Source organism: Podarcis liolepis (genome assembly GCF_965112155.1).
Source record: "Podarcis liolepis genome assembly, chromosome: 8".
NCBI lineage: Eukaryota > Metazoa > Chordata > Lepidosauria > Squamata > Lacertidae > Podarcis > Podarcis liolepis.
Window position 1 is genome coordinate 4,977,069 of NC_139560.1, and position 16,817 is coordinate 4,993,885.

Below are 16,817 nucleotides of genomic sequence, written 5' to 3' on the forward strand. Positions count from 1 at the left end.
GAGCTCACTCTGTCACAGGGATTCGAACCGCAGACCTTCCGATCGGCAAGCCCAAGAGGCTTGGTGGTTTAGACCACAGCGCCACCCACGTGGACTGTACCACTGATACAACTGGGTGGTTCTTCATACTGCAAGGATGGGGAGACCTCATTGTACAGAATGATAGAATTGTAGAGTACAAACTGTAGAGAATCATAGAGTTGTAGAGCTGGAAGGGACCTCAAGGGACATCTAGCCCAACTCCCTGCAGTGGAAACTGAAGAATGGCCGCAGCCCCAGGACCGCTGGGCCCTGAGGTGGTGATCCTGCGGGAGAAAGTGGCTGTCCTGGAGGTGGAGCTGGGTGCCTGCCAGACCCATCCAGGGTGGGAGAAGAAGCTATACCTCAAAACCCAGGCCAGCGTTCTTATTTCCATCTGGGGAAAGCTGGGAGAGTATAGGGCACCCTTGTTGTTCCTTCTCCCACCCAGCACAGGCAGACAAAAGTTCTTATGTGCAAGCAAGAAAAAGATATGCAGTGCTTTTTCTTTTTTTAAAGAAATGTTTAGGGGTACCCTCATTTTGACTCAAGAAAATCACCATTTTATAGTTCAAATCGGGGAAAATAAATACAGTAAATGGACAGAAGTACAAAGAACATGTGTTGCCTCATATTACACAGCTTACAGCTCACAGTAACTTTCACATTGGCATGAGGTTGTGTGCACTAACATCTTCCCAGTTCCACACATCCACATTCCACACTGCTTCACACATTAAACGCCCACTTCCATCTGAGACTCAGGAAACACAGTGACAGGAAATGAGGCTGCCATCAGGGGTAGCAATGGAACTGACGATTCACCATGCTAGGTAAAGGTAAAGGGACCCCTGACCATTAGGTCCAGACGTGACCGACTCTGGGGTTGCGGCGCTCATCTCACTTTATTGGCCAAGGGAGCCGGTGTACAGCTTCCGGGTCATGTGGCCAGTATGACTAAGCCGCTTCTGGCAAACCAGAGCAGCGCACAGAAATGCCGTTTACCTTCCCGACGGAGCCGTACCTATTTATCTTCTTTCACTTTGAAGTGCTTTCGAACTGCTAGGTTGGCAGGAGCAGGGATCGAGCAACAGGAGCTCACCCCATCACGGGGATTCGAACTGCTGACCTTTTGATCGGCAAGTCCTAGGCTCTGTGGTTTAACCCACAGCGCCACCTGCGTCCTGCCACCATGCTAGATAAGACTCTAAATTTTCTTTTAAAAATAGTTTCTTCTCCCTTTAGATTCACGAAATGTTTAGGGGTATGCGTACCCCCAGAAAAAAAGCACTGGAAATATGAATACAGGCAAGCACCTCTAGAAGATTTGGCAACTGACACACGAGTTCAGGAGTCACGATTCTGAATTCAGGAATTGGGTGAGACTTTCAGAACTGGACAGAAGCAATGAAATTGTCCTGATGTCAATGAAAGAAGCAACAGCAACAATGACTGCAGTGTCTAGCATAGTGCATTACAGCTGCTACAACAGGCAGAAAGATCATTAAGCGGTCCACCCAAACAGTGATTTTCAAGTGGTCCATGGAGGGGCAAGGAGTTTGGGAACCCCACAAAAAGTCACTGCGAGTCAGTGCAAAGAAAACTGAGCTGTGGTCTGACTCTGTATAAGGCATCTTCCTAGGTTCCTTTGCTGACCCAGTGGGGTTCTCCTTTGCTGAGTCGGATTCTTGACATGCCTCTGAGCTGGCTGCCCCCTGCTATTCGATTATGGAATTGTAGAGTTGGAAGGGACAATGAGGGTTATCTGGTTCAACTTTTGCCCAGCGTGGGGCTTGAACCCACCGCCCTGCAATTGGGTGCCATTTTCACAGATCTTCCTCTGGCTGCCATCAGGCTTGGGAGCGTGTGCACAGATGAGCTCCTTTGCCCACGCTTCCTCGCTCATACCGAACGACCTCCTGCTGCGTCTATAGAGGTATGATGGGAATTAATGCCCAAGTGGTATTTCTGGAATTGACAGGCGGGGATGGGTTTTCCAGTCAAGAGGAGAGCTGTACTGGCAGGAGCAAATATCATGCGAGAGAAGCTTGTTAATTTCGCTGCCCCTTTGTCAGCTGGACAAATGGCTGGCCCCGTCATCCTATCGATTCCTCGTTACGCAAGACATATTTGTGCGAAGGTGCCTGACCTTTTACAGTACTGGAGAACCCATGGGCCATTTGCCAGCTGCCAAGAGCCAGAAGTTAATTTTCATGGTCAATCAAATACCTGGATTTAAGTTGCAGCAAGGCAAGGTTTAGCTAGAACATTAGAGGGAAAGTACCCGAAACTGCAGAGGGAGACAGCTTCTCTTCCCTTGCCTCCCGAGGCCAATATTTTCAGAAGAGTCTTGATTGCAGCAAAACTGCAATCACAGCCCAAGGTTTATATATAAAATTTCTCGGCCTGAAATTGCAGAGTTCATCTCTATCTGACCCAGCCGTCTGCCCTTTTGCATTATTACTGAGCTCTGCAAACATTAGTGCTACACAGATAAAAGCCTCTTTGGGAGATTAACCAGTTGAAGCCAATTGTTGTTTAACAGAAAATGGCAATGCCAACCTTGGGGCCTTTTTCTGCTTAGCAAACTTAGGTGTTGCTAGGGCAGGTCAGCATAAAATGTGGTAAATGGCGACAATTTAGTTGTCAGATCCATCTATGTGCTGCTGCTTCTTTCGCGATCACTCGTAGCCGAGTAAGATTGTCTTCCATAAACATGGTTTTAACAGTGAGTCCGTGACTGACTGTGGAGGCCAATTCTGGATCCACATGTCCTTCAATAGTGGGGACATAGGTTTCCGGGCAGCCATTGATCACGGTGAGGGTTCGCAAAGCATGTCTTCTTCTTAGCACTTTTCTCCCTTGTGTCCTGAGTTCAGGCTTCATCAAAGTCCATTACGCCTTTAGTGAAGGCTGTTCTTGCAGGCCAGTGTTTCCCAGTTGTCGGTGTTTATACTACATTTTCTTTTTTTAGATTTGCCTCGAGAGAGTCTTTAAACCTCTTTTGTTGACCACCAGCATTACACCTTCCATTTTTAAGTTCGGAGTATAGTAGTTGCGTTGAATGGTGATAATCAGGCACCCGCACATCACTTGAGAAGATAGGCGAACTAATGGCAGTGTACTGGAAGAAGCAAAGATCACCAGTGTTGAAGCAATGATTCTTCAACATCAACTTCATCTATGTGCTAAGAGTATTATTAGTAAATCCATTGAAATCTCTCTAGCACCATGACAGCAAGGTGGTTTTTTCCCAGTGTTTCTGTGTGAGAGTGAGTGAGTGAGTGGGTGGGTGATGCAATGACTCAGCTGGGAAAACAAAGTTCTCTGCTTTAAGACTCTTGCTCAGGTATTAGACATATGAAAGGGCTTCAAGAACATCTGGATTTCCTCCTCCTTTCTGATGTTATTTATTTATGGCATTTAAATAAATGCCAAGGGGCTCAAAGTTGCGTACATTTAATCCCCACAACAACCCTGTGAGGTAGGGCAGGCCGGGGAAGGGCCATAGCTCTGTGGCCCATTGGCAGACCAGCTCTGCGTTACAACGCTGTCTTTGAACATGACAACATCAACCCCGCTGTGTGGGAGACTGGCAACATCAACCCCGCTGTGTGGGAATCCCTCGCAGACGACCACAGTGTGTGGTGTGGAGGCAGGCTGTCAGGTTGTGCATCCATTTTGTTGTTGTTGTTTAGTCGTTTAGTCGTGTCCGACTCTTTATGACCCCATGGACCAGAGCACGCCAGACCCTCCTGTCTTCCACTGCCTCCCGCAGTTTGGTCAAACGCATGTTGGTATCTTCAAGAACAGTGTCCAACCATCTCATCCTCTGTCGTCCCCTTCTCCTGGTGCCCTCCATCTTTCCCAACATCAGGGTCTATTCCAGGGAGTCTTCTCTTCTCATGAGGTGGCCAAAGTCTTGGAGCCTCAGCTTCAGGACCTGTCCTTCCAGTGAGCACTCAGGGGTGATTTCCTTCAGAATGGAGAGGTTTGATCCATAGCTGTGACCAAAGGAGGAATGACTGCAGAGAGAAGAAATGCCATGGTGCATCTGCAGCAACACAACCAGACACCATCTGTGCAACAAAACATTTCTCTCCCATATCAGTGGCTACAGCCAAAGCAAGCACTACAACCTTCCAACTCCTTGACCTCACCCCAAAAGGCATAGTCCTCCATTGTCTCCTGAGATGGATGTATGCCAGCCAAACTTGGAACTCTCTTGAACATATAGTTTATGGAAGTAGTGGATTACCTGTGGCCTTCCAGATTTTGTTGGCCTCCCACCAGTCCCAGGTAGCCTGGCCAATAGCCAAGGATGATGGAAATTCTAGTGTAGTCCCATCTGGAGGACCATTGGTTCTCTGTCCTTGCATTTTCCAGCCAGGTGTTCAGCTGACCAGTCAAACAAAATGCATAATGTAAAATACAAAAAGCACAGCCTCAATGACATCAAATGGCAAACTGGGAACTGACTATCATGTCAGATTTATGAGACTTGACAGCATTCATATATTTTGCCACCTGCTTGGTCCCCTCAGAGATACCCAGAAAGGATTCCTGGAGATCAACCAGGAAACCATGTATTAAGAGGCTACATCATGCATTTCCTATCTGCCTGAATAAAGAAAAAAATACAGTAAAAGAACAGAGGAGGGACCATTTTGATCTCCGAGTGGTTATACGGGCAGATTCAGTCTTTAAAGGGAAGTCAAGCACACCTGCCGTCTAAAAGCTTTGGAAGTAAAACGTTAAAACAGGACAATAAAATAGCTCTTCTGCACTTGGGTAATGTTAAAAGAAATCAAATATGGTTCCTCCTTCCCCTGCTGTTGTGACTCAGTTCGTGCACATCACAAATGCTGGTGGGCAGCATTTCTAGAAGAGATAAAGAGCCTGCTGGATCAGGCCAGGGGGCTATCTAGTCTAGCATCCATTCCTCACAGTGGCCAACCAAATGCCTGAAAGCAGGACCCAAGTGTGAGAAGACTTTCCCCTCCTGTGTCCTGAGCCCAGGAGTTAACCTGAGCAACGCGCTCCAGGTCTGGTCCCAAATCCAAGGATTCCACAAGGAGTCAGTCCAACAGGGCCAAGGCAGGAAACCAGGCTAGGTCAGGCACAGGATCTCAGGCAGGTTCCAGCAAGCAGCAATGTTGCTCCCGCAACCTGGGTCGTGGTCCGGCAGCCTTTTATCTTTGTCGGGGTAGCGGCCGGTCCTGATCCCCCGGCGACTCACCTCCCTGTTTCACCCTAAGGCAAGCACTCCTCCTGCGAGTACGCAAGTCTCTTAGACCTGAGCCTCTGCAGCTCGGGAGACATTGGTGGATTACTAGACCCAGGGGCCGCCTCAGCCTCCCCTGACCCAACTGGTAGTGGAGCAGCTGTAAGTGATGTCCCACCTGAAGGCAACGATGTCATCCCCGCATCTGGAGCCAGGGCAGGCTCAGGCCCCTGACTCAGCCCAGCTGGTGCTTGTTGCAGGGGAACCTGTGCAGACTGGGGCTCTTCAGAATCAGGACCCAGACTTCAGATGCCACCTGAGTCAGAGGATCCAGTGTGGACCGAGACTCCTCCAGTTCGGAGTCCAGCCCGAGTCCCAGGCCATCACATCCTGTGGGTTCCAGCAACTGCATCTGGCTCAGAGATGCTGGGTTTCAAGTGGGTCTCTGCCCCAATGACTACAAAGCTTGAGTGGAGAAGTTCACCTCCAGGGTTGAAATGTGCATTTGACATGCACTTGCCCCAAGGGAATGTGGTTCTCAGGTTGAAAGAGGGTAGACTATGGAACTTGCTCCTACAGGAGGCAGTGATGGAAACCCTTGTGGCTGGCTTCTGAATAATATTTGCTGGAAACCACAGAACAGGAGAGTGCTCTTGTTCTTAGCTCCCACTTGCAGGTTTCCCACAGGCATCTGGTTGGCCAGGATGATGGACTTGATGATCCAATGACCTCATCCAGCAGGGCTATTCTTAGGCTCCCAACCCGCCCCTTTGAAGGTGACCCGGAAACTACAACTAATCCAGAATGCGGCAGCTAGACTGGTGACTGGGGGCGGCCGTCGAGACCACATAACACCAGTCTTGAAAGACCTACATTGGCTCCCAGTATGTTTCCGTACTGTGTAGCTGTGCATAGTGGACAGTTTTATGTGGTTGAGCATTCAAGCACTACCACCTCTTCCATCACATGTGGGCTTTTCTGCCTGCCCATTTTAGCACTGAATGGCAAGGGACAGCCTAGCCGCACCAGAGCTCTCCTGACTAAACACGGCCTCAACAGATGCTATTGGGTCAGTTCTCTTCTCAGCTGAGGTCCTGGAACCCAGAATCGGGAAATGGCGACCCATTGACGATCATGGCATTTTTTTTCCTTTGCAGTAATATCAAGGGCTCAGCTGACATCGCAGGAGGGAGGGGAAGTTGAAGGAAATGGAGATGAGAGGTTGCTGTGGCCCAGGTCTCTGTGGGAGGCTGTCTGTAGCATAAGGAGGGTATTTTTTATTCTTCCTGTCTTCACAGCAGGCTCCAATTGCCTCCCTGCGGCTGAACTGCTGTTTTAAATAAACACAGAGAGGGTGCACTAACTTGTGTCTTGTGACCTCTCAGCCTTTTTTCCTGGTCAGAAATGAGCCATGGCTCACCACCTGACTCCACCACAGGCATTTCTCTGCTGGCTGAGCGACTGCAACGACTTTCTTCTAGCAAATTAGAAAAAACAAGATGATGATAAGAGTCTGATCCAGCACAATGTTGACTTCAGATCCAAAAAGAGACAATCACACCACTCAATTTCATTCATTGTTTATTTTTAATGCAGTTCATTCAATGACAGGGAAGTTCCAAAAAAGATCTCTCCAAGCTGGATGAACGGGCTTAAAATTGCAAATTCAATATAAGCATTTGCAAAGGAAAAGTGAGCCAAGTTTCACAGATACACTCATGGGGTGTTGAACCGGTGGTTTTGTACGTATTTCAGAAAAAACGATAGGTGTAAAATGCTCTAAATCCTCTAAGCCAGCCTTTCTCAACCCGTGGGTCCCCAGATGTTGTTGGACTACAACTACCATCACCCTTAGCTAGCAAGGCCAGAGCTCAGGGATGATGGGAATTGTAGTCCAACAACATCTGAGGACCCACAGGTTGAGAACCGCTGCTAAGCAGTCTTTCCCAAGCTGAGTTGATGGACTACAACTCCCATCACCCTCAGCCAGCGCAATCAGTCGTCATGGATGATGGGAGTTGTAGTCTACCAACATCTGGAGGACGCCAGTTTGGGGAATGATATAAATGATAAAACCAATCATTATTTCTTCTTCTTCTTCTTCTTCTTCTTCTTCTTCTTCTTCTTCTTCTTCAACATTTTATATGTGGACTGGGCTCCCTTGCATGCAATTTGCATCCGGGGGGGGGGGGGAACCTATTGAAGTGAATGGGATTCTTCTCACAATGCATAGTCCAGTTTTGTGTGTGTATCAAAGAGAGAGGATGCATGCATAGTGACTGAATGGGGGTGTTCTTGTGTGTGAATTAATGGGTGGGTGGGGAAGTAACATGAGAGAGGGAGTGAATCACCTACTCCTAGCTCCGTCCCTTCTCAACAATGGTTATCTCTCTCCCCCCCCCCCCGCCCTTGGCAACCCATTACCCTCAAGGGAATGCCATCCTCAGAGAAGAGGAGGGAAGGTTCCCACCCGTATTCTTTTCCTTTAAAGTTTCTAGCCCCCGTGGAGAGAGCACAAATCCCTTTTAAAAGACAGCCCATTAAAAGACAGAAATCTGCACTCCTTCAGTGTTCAAAGGGAACTCGGATTCTGCAACTTTTATGCAGTAGGCAAACAAGGCAGGTTGCAGACCAGGACTTCCAGAGTGGTCAGTTGTGGACTACAGTTGTACTTGGTTCTCGAACGCCTTGGTACTCGAACGTTTTGGCTCCTGAACACCAAAAACTCAGAAGTGAGTGTTCTGGTTTTTGAATGTTCTTTAGAAGCCGAATGTCTGACACAGTTTCTTCTTGAGTACAGGAAGCTGTGCCTTGGTTTTGGAACATTTTCAGAAGTCAAATGGACTTCCAGAACAGATTACGTTCAAGAACCAAGGTATGGCTATATTTCCTTTTCTTCCTTCCTTTGCGCATCGGTATGGGAGGAATAGTTCATATTTACTGAGCACACTGTCAAATCACTATCCTTACTTTCAGGAAGCTTGCCCACTGCTGTCTCCTTGAGAACGTGAGGGGTCCAGGACTCCAAGAAACCAGGGATCACTTACACCGCTTGCAAATCTCTTTTGTGTGTGTGTGTGTGTGTGTGTGTATATATACATATAAAATGAAGGGTGCAAGCCTCTTCTGTTTCTTCCATTTATTTTTAGAATTGATCTCTTAGCTTACCTTTCTGTTTCCTAGCTGTTGTGCAAAGCTTTGCTTAATCTCTCTCCCCCCCCCATTTTGTTTTTTTAATGCAAGGACTCAAGATGGAACCTGCTGCATTTTGATTAATCCCCTTGGAAGGCTGCTTTGAGGGTGGGGGGAAGTGAGCGGTGGGGAGGAGGCTACACGGCTGAGCCTACCGTCTGGAGAAAGCGATCGGTACATTGGCTGTCGGACGCAGGAGCTCACGGATGGGTAGATGCTTGTAGCCACAATCTAAGAAGGAGAAGGCTGTCACCCTTCTCCTCCTCCTCTCTTCTCCTAAAATGACTCGGAATGGAGATACGCAGGCAATTAAAGCCACAATCCAGATCAGCACTGACTTAATAGAGCACCTGGACCACGGCTCCATCCATCTCCCTGCTGCTCATACAGGCTGGGGCAAAAGGCATTGAAATCACTTCCCTTCCATTTACACCATAAAGACCTCATAACCCACCTACTTTCAGCAGCCAGAAACACCATAACCAGACACTGGAGAGACCTGTCAGGAGTAAGCATGGACCAATGGTACCAAATAGTATGGGAAACAGCCCTACTAGAAAAATTAACCAATAAACTGAAACTTACACGGGGACAAATAGAAGAAGACGCCTTCACCCCGGTGTGGCTCCCCTTTATCACATACACAGCCCAACACGACAATGACAATAATCCACCAACAGCATACAAATCAATATGGCTAACCTGATCCAAAACACCCACTCACCCCACTCACACACGAAAACAAAGATCACCACAGCCAATCACAAACAAACAACCACACCGTAGGCCAACCCCAACCTCTCTCACCACCAAAGGAACACAAGCGAACAGCACAAGCAACGCTGACACCAAACCCTACATACATTAAGCATAATAGAAACATCGCCACCCGACCCCACCCCCACCCATCTCCCCCCCTCCACTCCCTTTTTTCCTCCCCCTAATGCCTCAACAAATGAAACAGATTTGTAAAAATGTTACATGGAAAAAATACGAGAGACACATTACACATGCTTCTGTAAAACAAGAAAACCTTTAATAGAAAACAAAAAAACCAAATCACTTCCCCTCGATGCCGTCACTTGGTGGCAATTTTGAGGGCTGTTGTGGGCCCAGCAGTTCCTGGGCTGGCTCAGCTTTTCCTTGTCCCCATTTTGGTGCTTTCTACAGTCTGCCATTCGGTGTGAGGAAGCACAACTTCCCCGCTAGCAGAATGAAGCTTGGATTTCAGCCTGAGACATATTCTCCAACTTGAGAGGTGCAAAAGAGGTTATTAGTTGCATCTGGAACTGGGTGGGGTTAGCGGAGGATGAGGCAACCAATGACAAATTAACAATTACAATATTTTATTATTTATACCCCACCCATCAGACTGGATTGCCCCAGCAACTCTGGGCAGCTTCCAACAAAATATTGAAAAGAAAACAAAAAAACATTCCAACATTAAGAATCGCCCTGAACAGGGCTGCCTTCAGATGTCTTCTAAAGGCCAGATAGTTGTTTATCTCCTTGACATCTGATTGGAGGACGTTCCACAGGGCGGGGGCCACCACCGAGAAGGCCCTCTGCCTGGTTCCCTGTAGCTTTGCTTCTTGCAGTGAGGGAAATGCCAGAAGGCCCTTGGCGCTGGATCTCAGTGTCTGAGGTGAATGACAAAAGATGGAGATGCTCCTTCAGGTATAGTGGGCCAAGGCTGTTTAGGGCTTTAACGGTTAGCACCAACACTTCGACTTGTGCTTGGAAACGTACTAAGAGCCAGTGTAGGTCTTTTGGGACCGGTGTTATGGGGTCTTGGTGGCCGCTGCCAGTCACCAGTCTGGCATCCACGTTCTGGATTCTGTGTTAACCCAGGTAGAGATCTATGCAACAATAAATGTTTAGGTTTATTTCTCTTATTAGAAACATTTTTGTTGAGTCTATCAATAGATGCTTTCAAGGCAGTTTGTCTCCAAAATACTGAAATGCTGAACATAAATAAGGCAACAAATCACGAAATAATAGATAATAAGACAGGAAGGCATAAGATAATAAGACAGCAATAAAACATCTCAATTACTTTTTTTTTTTTTTTTTTTTGTAAAATGTATGGGCAGATGAGAACAATTCCACCTAGAATTCATCAGAATTGCGAAGAATGGGGAATAGTGGATACCAAGACAATCAGAATGCCTCTTTACGAATGGCTGTTTGTGGGGGTACACGCTGGCACTCGTCTGTCCTGTGAGACAATGGAAGGTTGCAGCAACTGCTGAGGTTGTGAATAGAAGAGAGACACATTTTAGGGTTGCCATATTTCAAACAGTGAAAATCCTAGATAAGTTGCTTTTTAAAAAGTTTGGGGGGTTTTGGCCCCTATTTGCTGTTTTTGAACTGCCATGCATCTGGATTTTCCTGGACATTTTGTTGATTTCCACCCGGACACTGCTAGAGACAGCAGTATTCTGGACATATGGCAACCCTAACATATTGCTTCCATCATGGTGTTCCATTGTGCCAGAAGCAGTTTAGTCCTGCTGGCCACATGACTCGGAAAGCTGTCTGTGGACAAACGCCGGCTCCCTCGGCCTGAAAGTGAGATGAGCGCCGCAACCCCATAGTCGCCTTTGATGGGACTAAACCGTCCAGGGGTCCGTTACCTTTACCTTTTTACCTATTTTGAATATGCTTGAGAATTCTGTAGGGATGTGTGAATACAGTGGTACCTTGGGTTAAGAACTTAATTCATTCTGGAGGTCCGTTCTTAACCTGAAACTGTTCTTAACCTGAAGCACCACTTTGGCTAATGGGGCCTCCCGCCACCGCTGCACGATTTCTGTTCTCATCCTGAAGCAAAGTTCTTAACCTGAGGTACTGTTTCTGGGTTAGTGGAGTCTGAAACCTGAAGTGTCTGTAGCCTGAAGCATCTGTAACCCGAGGTACCACTGTACTCTACCGTGTGGCCCAATTCCATTGGTTTTTCTGCAGTGAGACCCTGACGGCTGGGATGCTGGGTTCTGATGCCACAGGAAATCCTGGGAAGTGAAAAGGGGAAGTCAAAATCCCTAAAACAGATCTTCAGTCTTGCCAAACTACATTTCCCAGAGTTCTGTGGGGAAAGTCCATGACAGTCAAACTGGCATGTGCCTGGGGACAAAGTTAGTATTATTTTTCTCTTGCTCTTAAGTTCTCTCCAGTTTTTCCCAATATCTGAAAATGGTTCTTTCCCCCCCTCTCGAGAGCTTAATTCATTCAGTCTTACAGAGTATGGAGATTTAAAAACAAATGGAAAAAGAAAGATACCCAGGTAGTTAATGAACCACAAAGTCACTGGTAATGAATGATAACTCAAACAGCACATGTAGAAACCTAGCAAAGGGTCAGTCTACTGTAATGATATTAAATGAGATATCCGTTTATGGGCTCTCGAATGCACAGGAGCAATTCTGTCTTTCCACGCTTGAGGACTTAACAGTCCTCCGACGGATAAATCAACAAGACTGAATGAGTTCAACAGGCTGTAATGGAGTTGTGTGGCATCCTTATGATGCGGAAGGGTTAGTTGAATCACTAAGGTTAATATGTACCAGGAGAAGATGCCATTAAAGATTGTATGACTGGCTCAGCTCCACAATGCATTGGTGAAAATATCCTTTTGACTGGTTGGCCATGGAAGTCCCCTTGGGTTGCAGATTCTAAATACCTCTGGGTCCTGCCCTTTTACGGGGATTCTGTTTTCTTACGCTCATGGCAGCCTGTTGAAACAGATTGGCAGTCAGAATGGAAAAGGGAAATCGTAAAGAGCAAGGAGCAATCCCCCTATTAGGAACATGATTGGGACATTTTAGTTTAGAGAAAAGTTTAGAGGTGATACGATAGAATTTTTTTTTAGAAGATATTTATTAAAGTTTCAACATATTACAAAAATAAGCAAACAAAGAAAGAAGAAAAAAATAAAAAAATAAAAAATGAAAATACAAGATAAAAACAATTAAAAAACAGATTAGTCTTTCCATGTCTTATCTTTCATTTGCTTGTTTCCCCGACCTCCTCACACCTCCCTTTTTGTATTCCAGTTCCAATTAGTTAGTTCAGCAAATCCTTTCTCTCTTTGATTTTATCTTAATCTCTTATCTTAAAATATAATAACTTTAAATTATCACCTGTTAACAATCCATTTTTACATATTCCTTTTAACATTGCTGCTAAAAACCACTTAACTTCCATCCAACATCATTCTAACATTCATTAATTTTGCAGTATTTCTGTAAATAGTTTTTAAATTTCTTCCAATCTTTTTCCACCGACTCTTCTCCCTGGTCTCGGATTCTGCCAGTCATTTCTGCGAGTTCCATATAGTCCATCACCTTCATCTGCCATTCTTCCAGAGTGGGTAAATCTTGTGTCTTCCAATACTTTGCAATAAGTATTCTTGCTGCTGTTGTAGCATACATAAAGAAAGTTCTATCCTTCTTTAGCACCAATTGGCCAACCATGCCCAGGAGAAAGGCCTCTGGTTTCTTCAGAAAGGTATATTTAAATACCCTTTTCATTTCGTTATAAATCATCTCCCAGAAAGCCTTAATCCTTGGGCACGTCCACCAAAGGTGAAAGAATGTACCTTCAGTTTCTTTACATTTCCAACATTTATTATCGGGCAAATGATAGATTTTTGCAAGCTTGACTGGTGTCATGTACCACCTGTAAATCATTTTCATAATATTCTCTCTTAAGGCATTACATGCCGTAAACTTCATACCTGTGGTCCATAACTGTTCCCAGTCAGCCATCATTATGTTATGTCCAACATCTTGTGCCCATTTAATCATAGCAGATTTCACCGTTTCATCCTGAGTATTCCATTTCAACAGCAAGTTATACATCTTTGACAAAATCTTGGTTTTGGATTCTAACAGTTCTGTTTCCAATTTTGATTTTCCCACCTGGAAGCCAATTTTCTTGTCCAAATTATATGCCTCCATTATCTGATAATAATGAAGCCAATCCCGCACTTTATTTTTTAGTTTTTCAAAACTCTGCAATTTCAATCTGTCTCCCTCTTTTTCCAAAATTTCCCAATATTTCGGCCACTTGGCCTCCATATTGAGCTTTTTCTGAGCCTTCGCTTCCATCGGTGACAACCACCTTGGGCTTTTATTTTCAAGTAGGTCCTTATATCTTATCCACATATTAAACAATGCTTTCCTGACAATATGATTTTTAAATGCTTTATGTGCTTTGACCTTATCATACCACAAATATGCATGCCATCCAAATACATTATTAAAACCTTCTAAATCCAAAATGTCTGTGTTTTCAAGAAGCAGCCAATCTTTCAGCCAGCAAAAAGCTGCTGATTCATAATAAAGTTTAAGGTCTGGCAGGGCAAATCCAGCTCTTTCCTTTGCATCCGTTAGTATTTTAAATTTTATTCTAGGCTTCTTGCCCTGCCAGACAAATCTAGAAACATCTCTCTGCCACTTCTTGAAGCAATCCATTTTATCCAAAATTTGCAATGTTTGAAACAGAAACAACATTCTAGGCAATACATTCATTTTTATGGCAGCAATACGGCCTAGCAGTGAAAGCTTCAAATTTGACCAGATTTCTAAATCTTTTTTCACTTCAGTCCAGCATTTTTCATAATTGTCTTTAAATAGATTCCCATTTTTAGCTGTCATGTTTATCCCCAGGTATTTCACTTTCTTAACCAGTGCTAATCCTGTCTCATTCTGAAACCTCTCTCTCTCAATCGCTGTTAAATTTTTCTCTAAGACCTTGGTTTTTAACTTATTCAGTTTAAATCCTGTAACCTGACCAAATTCAGTTCCAAAACTCTTTTGGTACTAGATTCTGGCTCCTGTAATGTCAATACTAAGTCATCTGCAAATGCTCTCAATTTGTACTGTTTAGCTCTGACTTGTATACCTTTAACCAATTTGTCCCTTCTAATCATATTCAGCAAAACCTCCAGGACCGATATAAAAAGCAATGGGGAGATTGGGCAACCTTGTCGTGTCCCTTTTTCTATCTTAAATTCCTCCGTCACCACGTTATTAACAATTAATTTAGCCTTTTGTTCTGAATAAATTGCACTTATACCGTTTCCAAAGCCTTGACCTACCCCCATCCCCTGTAGATTCTTCTTCATAAAACTCCAAGAAATATTGTCAAAAGCTTTCTCTGCATCCACAAATATCAAAACTGCCTTGGTATTAATATTCACTTGTAATTTTTCTAAAATATGATTATGTTTCTCATATTATCAGACAAGTGTCTACCCGGGAGAAAGCCTGCTTGATCTTTATGAATCTCTTCCACTAACACTTTTTTTAGTCTTTTAGCCAAAATGTCTGCAAAGATTTTATAATCCACATTAAGCAGTGATATGGGGCAGTAGTTCTTAAGCTGCGTCTTTTCAGTCTCTTTTTTCGGTATAAGTGTGATATACGTTTCCTTCCACAACTCTGGTGCTCTTTTCCCATCCATTATTTCATTACAGACTTCCTTTAAAGGTTGTACTAACCATTCTCTTAAGGATCTGTAATATCTAGAAGTCAGTCCATCCGGTCCTGGAGATTTACCCAATTGCATATTCTAAATGGCACCTTCTACCTCCTGTTCAGTTATTTTATAGTTCAGCATTAATTTATTTTCTTGAGAGATTTTTTGTAATCCATTTATTTTCAAAAATCGGTCTACATCAATTTCTTTCTGTGGCCCTTGTGTATATAGTTGTTTAAAATACCTCTGGAAACAGTTTCTAATCTCGACTGGGTTCTGCATGTTCTTTTCTTCCACTTCTAGATTTATAATAGTGTTTAGTTTTTGTCTTTTTTTCATTTGCCAGGCCAACAATTTCCCACAGATACGATAGAAATTTTTAAAATAATGCATGGCATAGGGAAAGTGGTAGGGAAAAGTTTTTGCTGCCTCTTATAACACCAGAGGGATGCGTGTGGCGCTGTGGGTTAAACCACAGAGCTTAGGACTTGCTGATCAGAAGGTTGGCAGTTCAAATCCATGCGACAGGGTGAGCTCCCGTTGCTCGGTCCCTGATCCTGCCAACCTAGCAGTTCGAAAGCACATCAAAGTGCAAGTAGATAAATAGGTACCGCTCCAGCGAGAATGTAAATGGTGTTTCCTTGTGCTTCTCTGGTTCGCCAGAAACGGCTTAGTCATGCTGGTCACATGACCCAGAAGCTGTACGCCAGCTCCCTCAGCCAATAAAATGAGATGAGCGCCGCAACCCCAGAGTCAGCCACGACTGGACCTAATGGTCAGGGGTCCCTTTACCTTTACCTTTATAACACCAGAACTATTGGACATCCAATGAATTTGAATGTTGGAAGATTCAGGACAGATTTTTTAATATATATTCATGCAACACATGGTTAAACTACGGAACTTTTTGCCACTGGAAGCAGTGATCACTATCAGCCTGAATGGCTTTAGAAGAAGATGGAAGAAGTTCATGAATGATAAGATGGAGGTGGTAATGTTACCCTGTCGATTTGACAATAGGTTATCTGTTTGCTTTTAAATGCAATTTGAATCGAATCTCTCCCCCATCTCTTGAACTGTATTCCAAAATATAAGGTGGGCACCAGGTTGGCAAAGTGGTACAGAAGAACCTGGAAAGGTTGCTGCTGTGTGGTCTGCTGGTGAACAGCTGTCTGTCTTTGTCTGCATCCTTAAATACGTTGATTCTGATTCACTTGGGACATCCAACCTTCCATGTATGTTTGTTTTCTAAATAACAGTTCAACTGGATGGCAGCTGGTCCTGCAGCAGAGAAAGAAAGGAGGAAAGAAAGAAAGAAAGAAAGAAAGAAAGAAAGAAAGAAAGAAAGAAAGAGAGAGAAAAGAAAAGAAAAGAAAAAAGTCAAATAAGTTGGTGGGTGAAGCTTTGTTCATCCAGCTCGTCAAAAAAGAAAAAAAGAAAAAGCATAGAAGTTTTCCAACAGCAGATTTCTAAATATTTTATAGAAATCGACAGGGATTCCATATGGATCACGGTTCTTGTTAAAGCCCCTGGCTGCTTTGGGAGGTTTTAAAAAATGCATGTAAAGGACTGACAGTCCTCAGACTTTGGGGATTGACTTTCCTGAAGACGGCTGACATGCCGTGTCTGATTTCCTGTCATGCCCTCTAGAGACAGGTCCACCGCCCAAGGAGATGTGAATTTGTATCGTTTTATTGTTTCAAAGGCTGTGCACCGCTCCCGATCTCTGCAGAGTGGGAACAAAATTCCAGGGATTCCATGCACTCACCCTGGGTTGCTTTTATGTAGAGAAATCAAGGCACAGCAGAGTGTTTAAGAAATGTGGTTTTATTTTACCATATTTAGACCTGGAAGGCGAGGTGTAGGGGATGTTAGCCTCTCCTGGTATGTCCCATGGAGGACC

General features: G+C 44.6%; 1 protein-coding gene across 1 annotated transcript in view; it reads left to right on the top strand.

The window, feature by feature from the left end:
* The window catches only part of TSNARE1 (t-SNARE domain containing 1), a 401,022-nt gene that overhangs the window by 82,107 nt on the left and 302,098 nt on the right, over positions 1-16,817 (top strand). The gene's annotated exons all lie outside the window — the stretch shown is intronic.